Source organism: Arachis hypogaea, chromosome 10, assembly GCF_003086295.3.
Source record: "Arachis hypogaea cultivar Tifrunner chromosome 10, arahy.Tifrunner.gnm2.J5K5, whole genome shotgun sequence".
Taxonomy (NCBI): domain Eukaryota; kingdom Viridiplantae; phylum Streptophyta; class Magnoliopsida; order Fabales; family Fabaceae; genus Arachis; species Arachis hypogaea.
In genome coordinates this window covers 35,282,471-35,288,982 of record NC_092045.1, presented here as the reverse complement: position 1 = coordinate 35,288,982, position 6,512 = coordinate 35,282,471, and positions in this window count along the sequence as shown.

Genomic DNA, 6,512 nt, shown 5'->3' with positions numbered 1-6,512 from the left:
GAAGAAGGTGATCCCTGAGGTCCCTTTTAAGCTCAAGAAAAATGAGTACCCGGAGATCCGACATGAGATCCGAAGAAGAGATTGGGAAGTCCTAACCAACCCCATGCAACAAGTCGGAATCTTAATGGTTCAAGAGTTCTATGCCAATGCATGGATCACTATGAACCATGATCAAAGTATGAACCCGAGTCCAAATAATTATCTCACAATGGTTTGGGGGAAATACTTAGATTTTAGTCCGGAAAATGTGAGGTTGGCGTGTCACTTGCCCATGATGCAAGGAGATGAACGCCCCTACACTAGAAGGTTCAACTTTAATCAAAGGTTGGACCAAGTCCTAATGGACATATGTGTGGAAGGAGCTCAACGGAAAAGAGACTCCAAAGGCAAGCCAGTTCAACTAAGAAGACTGGACCTCAAGCCTGTGGCTAGAAGATGGTTGGAGTTCATTCAACGCTCCATTATTCCCACTAGCAACCGATCTGAAGTTACTGTGGATCAGGCCATCATGATTCATAGCATCATGATTGGAGAGGAAGTAGAAGTTCATGAAGTCATCTCCAATGAATTCTACAAAATAGCCGAAAAGCCCTCCACCATGGCTAGGCTAGCTTTTCCTCACCTTATTTGCCATCTATGTTACTCAGCTGGAGTTATCATAGAAGGAGACATCTCCATTGAAGAGGATAAGCCCATCACCAAGAAGAGGATGGAGCAAGCAAGAGAGACCCTTCACGGTTCTCAAGAGATGCATGAGGAAGCTCATCATCAAGAAATCCATGAGATGCCTCAAGGGATGCACTTTCCTCCCAACAACTATTGGGAACAACTCAACACTTCCTTAGAAGATTTGAGCCACAATGTTGAACAATTAAGGGTGGAACATCATGAGCACTCCATCATTCTCCATGAAATAAGAGAAGATCAAAGAGCAATGAGAGAGGAGCAACAAAGGCAAGAAGGGACATAGAAGAGCTTAAGGACATTGTTGGTCCTTCAAGAAGAAGATGCCACTAAGGTGGATTCATTCCTTGTTCTTATTTCTTTCTGCTTTTCGGTTTTTATGTTATGTTCATCTATGTTTTGTGTCTCTACTTCATGATCATTAGTAGTTAGTAACTATGTCGTAAAGTTATGAATAATTCCATTAGTCCTTCACCTCTCTTAAATGAAAAATGTTTTAAGTCAAAAGAACAAGAAGTACATGAATTTCGAAATTATCCTTGAATTTAGTTTAATTATATTGATGTGGTGACAATACTTTTTGTTTTCTGAATGAATGCTTGAACAGTGCATATTTTTGATCTTGTTGTTTATGAATGTTAAAATTGTTGGCTCTTGAAAGAATTATGAACAAAGAGAAATGTTATTGATAATCTGAAAAATCATAAAATTGATTCTTGAAGCAAGAAAAAGCAGTGAAAAAAAAAGAAAAGCTTGCAAAAAACAGGCAAAAAAAAATAGAAAGAAAAAGAAAAAGCAAGCAGAAAAAGCCAATAGCCCTTAAAACCAAAAGGCAAGGGTAAAAAGGATCCAAGGCTTTGAGCATCAATGGATAGGAGGGCCCAAGGAAATCAAATCCAGGCCTAAGCGGCTAAATCAAGCTGTCCCTAACCATGTGCTTGTGTCATGAAGGTCCAAGTGAAAAGCTTGAGACTGAGTGGTTAAAGTCGTGATCCAAAGCAAAAAGAGTGTGCTTAAGAGCTCTGGACACCTCTAACTAGGGACTCTAGCAAAGCTGAGTCACAATCTGAAAAGGTTCACCCAGTCATGTGTCTCTGGCATTTATGTATCCGGTGGTAATACTGGAAAACAAAGTGCTTAGGGCCACGGCCAAGACTCATAAGTAGCTGTGTTCAAGAATCAACATACTTAACTAGGAGAATCAATAACACTATCCGAAATTCTAAGTTCCTAGAGAAGCCAATCATTCTAAACTTCAAAGGAAAAAGTGAGATGCCAAAACTGTTCAGAAGCAAAAAGCTACAAGTCCCGCTCATCTAATTATAATTAATATTCATTGATATTTTGGAATTTATAGTATATTCTCTTCTTTTTATCCCATTTGATTTTCAGTTGCTTGGGGACAAGCAACAATTTAAGTTTGGTGTTGTGATGAGCGGATAATTTATACGCTTTTTGGCATTGTTTTTAGGTAGTTTTTAGTAAGTTCAAGCTACTTTTAGGGATGTTTTCATTAGTTTTTATGTTAAATTCACATTTCTGGACTTTACTATGAGTTTGTGTGTTTTTCTGTGATTTCAAGTAATTTCTGGCTGAAATTGAGGGACTTGAGCAAAACTCTGATAGGAGGCTGACAAAGGACTGCTGATGCTGTTGGAATCTGACCTCCCTGTACTCGAAATAAAATTTCTGGAGCTACAGAACTCCAAATGGCGCGCTCTCAACGGCGTTGAAAAGTAGACATCCAGAGCTTTCCAGCAATATATAATAGTCCAAACTTTATTCGGAAATTGACGACGTAACTTGGCGTTGAACGCCAAGTACATGCTGCTGTCTGGGGTTAAACGCCAGAAACACGTCATGATCCGGAGTTGAACGCCCAAAACACATTATAACTTGGCGTTCAACTCCAAGAAAAGCCTCAGCTCGTGGATAGATCAAGCTCAGCCCAAACATACACCAAGTGGGCCCCGGAAGTGGATTTATGCATCAATTACTTACTCATGTAAACGCTAGTAGCTAGTTTAGTATAAATAAGACTTTTTACTAGTGTATTAGTCGTCTTTTTGACCACGTTTCATCTTTGGTCTCAGTTTTGTTTTTATTCTTCATCTTAGGGGGCCATTGATCACGTTTTAGGGGGCTGGCCGTTTGGCCATGCCTGAACCTTTCACTTATGTATTTTCAACGGTGGAGTTTCTGCACACCATAGATTAAGGGTGTGGAGCTCTGCTGTACCTCAAGTTTCAATACAATTACTATTACTTTCTATTTAATTCTCTTTTATTCTTATTCCAAGATATACGTTGCACAACACTTTGATGAATGTGATGATCCGTGACACTCATCATCATTCTCATCTATGAACGCGCGTGATTGACAACCACTTCCGTTCTACTCTAGGTCGGGCGCATATCTCTTAGATTCCCCAACAGAATCTTCGTGGTATAAGCTAGATAGATGGCGGCATTCATGGGGGTCCGGAAAGTCTAACCTTGTCTACGGTATTCCGAGTAGGATCCCAGGAATCCAGAAACTCTAACCTTGTCTGTGGTATTCCGAGTAGGATTCCGATATTGAATGACTGTGATGAGCTTCAAACTCCTGAAGGCTGGGCGTGATGACAAACGCAAAAGAATCAATGGATTCTACTCCAACCTGATTGAGAACCGACAGATGATTAGCCGTGCTGTGACAGAGCATTTGGACCATTTTCACTGAGAGGATGGGATGTAGCTATCAACAAGGGTGATGCCTCCAGACGATTAGCCGTGCAGTGACAGTGCATAGGACCATTTTCCCGAGAGGATTAAAAGTAGCCATTGATGATGGTGATGCCCTACATATAGCTTGCCATGGAAAGGAGTAAGAAGGATTGGATGAGAGCAATAAGAAAGTAGAGATTCGAAAGGATTCTAGCATCTCCACACGCCTATCTGAAATTCCCACTATTGATTTACATAAGTATTTCTATCCCTTTTTATTTTATTTATCTTTTAAATTATCTAATCCAATTACATTTGACCCTATGAATCCACTTAACTGAGATTTACAAGGTGACCATAGCTTGCTTCATACCAACAATCTCTGTGGGATCGACCCTTACTCACGTAAGGTATTACTTGGATGACCCAGTACACTTGCTGGTTAAGTTGAATGGAGTTGTGTCCACACATACTTGAAAAACCAATGAATTTTACAAAATACAATAACAAAGGAATCACAATTTCGTCCACCACTCATTTAGCAGGAGCAATCTTTTTTCACCAGCTAACTTAGCATCCAAGTTTAGGAATCTGGTTGCCCAGTAGGCTTTATGTTCCTGTTCCACGGGCAGATGACAGGCCTTGCCATACACAAGTTGGTATGGAGAGGTTCCTATAGGAGTCTTGAATGCTGTTCTGTATGCCCACAGAGCATCATCCAAGCTCTTTGCCCAATCCCTTCTACGGGCAATTACAGTCCGTTCCAGGATTCTTTTTAGCTCTCTATTAGAGACTTCAGCTTGCCCATTTTTCTGTGGATGATACGGAGTTGCTACTTTGTGGCTAATTCCATATCGGACCATAGCATAGTACAGCTGTTTGTTGCAGAAATGAGTGCCCCCATCACTGATTAGTACTCTGGGAACACCATTTCAAACAGGACTTGTCCCGTGGACACACGAGCAATCCAACCCGTAGGATTTCCCTTTCCTCTTCCCATTCTGACTTCTGTAGGTTTCCCGGTAATAGGGATATCTGCGAAAACTCTTACAAGTGATATTTTGAATCAATCTTCAATCAATCACGTGTGGCAAATCTGCTGTGTCTTTTTTTATCTCTGGACAAACCTGCTGAAGATGTGTTTTTGAGAAATTTCAGAATGGTTTTGGTATCATTATTGGGTGTGGCAATTGCTTCTACCCATTTAGATACATAATCTACTACCACCAGAATATAAGTGTTTGAGTATGATGGTGGCAAGGGACCCATGAAGTCAATACCCCATACATCAAACAATTCAATCTCTAAGATCCCTTGTTGAGGCATGGCGTAACCTTGAGGCAAGTTACCAGCTCTTTGGCAACTGTCACAGTTACGCACAAACTCTCGGGCTTCCCTATAGAGAGTACGCCAGTAGAAGCCGCATTGGAGGGCTTTAGTGGCTGTTCGCTCACTTCCAAAATGTCCCTCATACTGTGATCCATGGCAATGCCATAGAATCCTTTGTGCTTCCTCTCTAGGTACACATCTGCGGATCATTCCGTCTGCACATCTCTTAAAGAGATATGGCTCATCCCATAGGTAGTACTTGGCATCTTCAATTTTTTTTCTTTGCACCCTGCTGTACTCCTGAGGTATGAACCTCACAGCTTTATAGTTTGCAAAATCTGCAAACCATGGTTCTTCCTGAATGGCAAAGAGTTGCTCATTTGGAAAGGTCTCAGAGATCTCAGTAGAGGGGAGGGACACCCTAGCTACTGGTTCTATCCGGGACAAGTGATCAGCTACCTGATTCTCTGTCCCTTTTCTGTCTCTTATTTCTATATCAAACTCTTGCAAAAGTAACACCCATCTTATGAGCCTGGGTTTCGAATCCTGCTTTGTGAGTAAGTATTCAAGAGCAGTATGGTGAGTGTACACAATCACTTTTGACCCTACTAAATATGATCTAAACTTGTCAATGGCATAAACCACTACAAGTAACTCTTTTTATGTGGTTGTATAATTCTTCTGTGCGTCATTTAGAACATGACTAGCATAATAAATGACGTGCAGAAGCTTGTTGTGCCTCTGTCCCAACACTTAACCAATGGCATGGTCACTGGCATCACACATTAGTTTGAATGGTAATGTCCAGTCTGGTGCAGAGATGACTGGTGTTGTGACCAACTTGGCTTTCAGGGTCTCAAACGCCTGCAAACACTATGTGTCAAACACAAATGGTGTGTCAGTAGCTAGCAGGTTGCTTAGAGGTTTTGCAATTTTTGAAAAATCCTTTATAAACCTTCTATAGGATCCTGCATGCCCCAGAAAGCTTCTGATTGCCTTAACATTGGCAGGTGGTGGTAATTTTTCAATTACCTCTACCTTTGCTTGATCCACCTCTATTCCCTTGCTTGAAATTTTTTGCCCAAGGACAATTCCTCCAGTCACCATAAAGTGACATTTCTCCTAGTTTAAGACCAGGTTAGTCTCTTGGCACCTTTTTAGGACAAGTGCTAGATGATCAAGACAGTAGCTGAATGAGTCTCCAAATACTGAGAAGTCATCCATGAAGACTTCCAGGAACTTCTCCACCATATCAGAGAAGATGGAGAGCATGCACCTCTGAAAGGTTGCAGGTGCATTGCATAGACCAAAAGGCATTCTTCTGTAAGCAAACACGCCAGAAGGACAGGTGAATGCTGTTTTCTTTTGATCTTGAGGGTCCATTGCAATTTGATTATAGCCTGAATAGCCATCCAAAAAGCAGTAATAATCATGACCCGCTAGTCTTTCTAGAATTTGGTCTATGAATGGTAAAGGAAAATGATCCTTTCTAGTGGCTGTATTGAGCCTTCTGTAGTCAATACACATACGCCACCCTGTAACTGTTCTTGTAGGAACCAGTTCATTCTTTTCATTATGAACCACTGTCATGCCTCCTTTCTTGGGGACAACTTGGACAGGGCTCACCCAGGGGCTATCAGAAATAGGATAAATAATCCCAGCCTCTAGTAACTTAGTGACCTCTTTTAGCACCACCTCCTTCATGGCTGGATTTAGCCGCCTCTGTGGTTGAACCACTGGCTTGGCATTATCTTCCAATAGGATCTTGTGCATGCATCTTGCTGGGCTAATGCC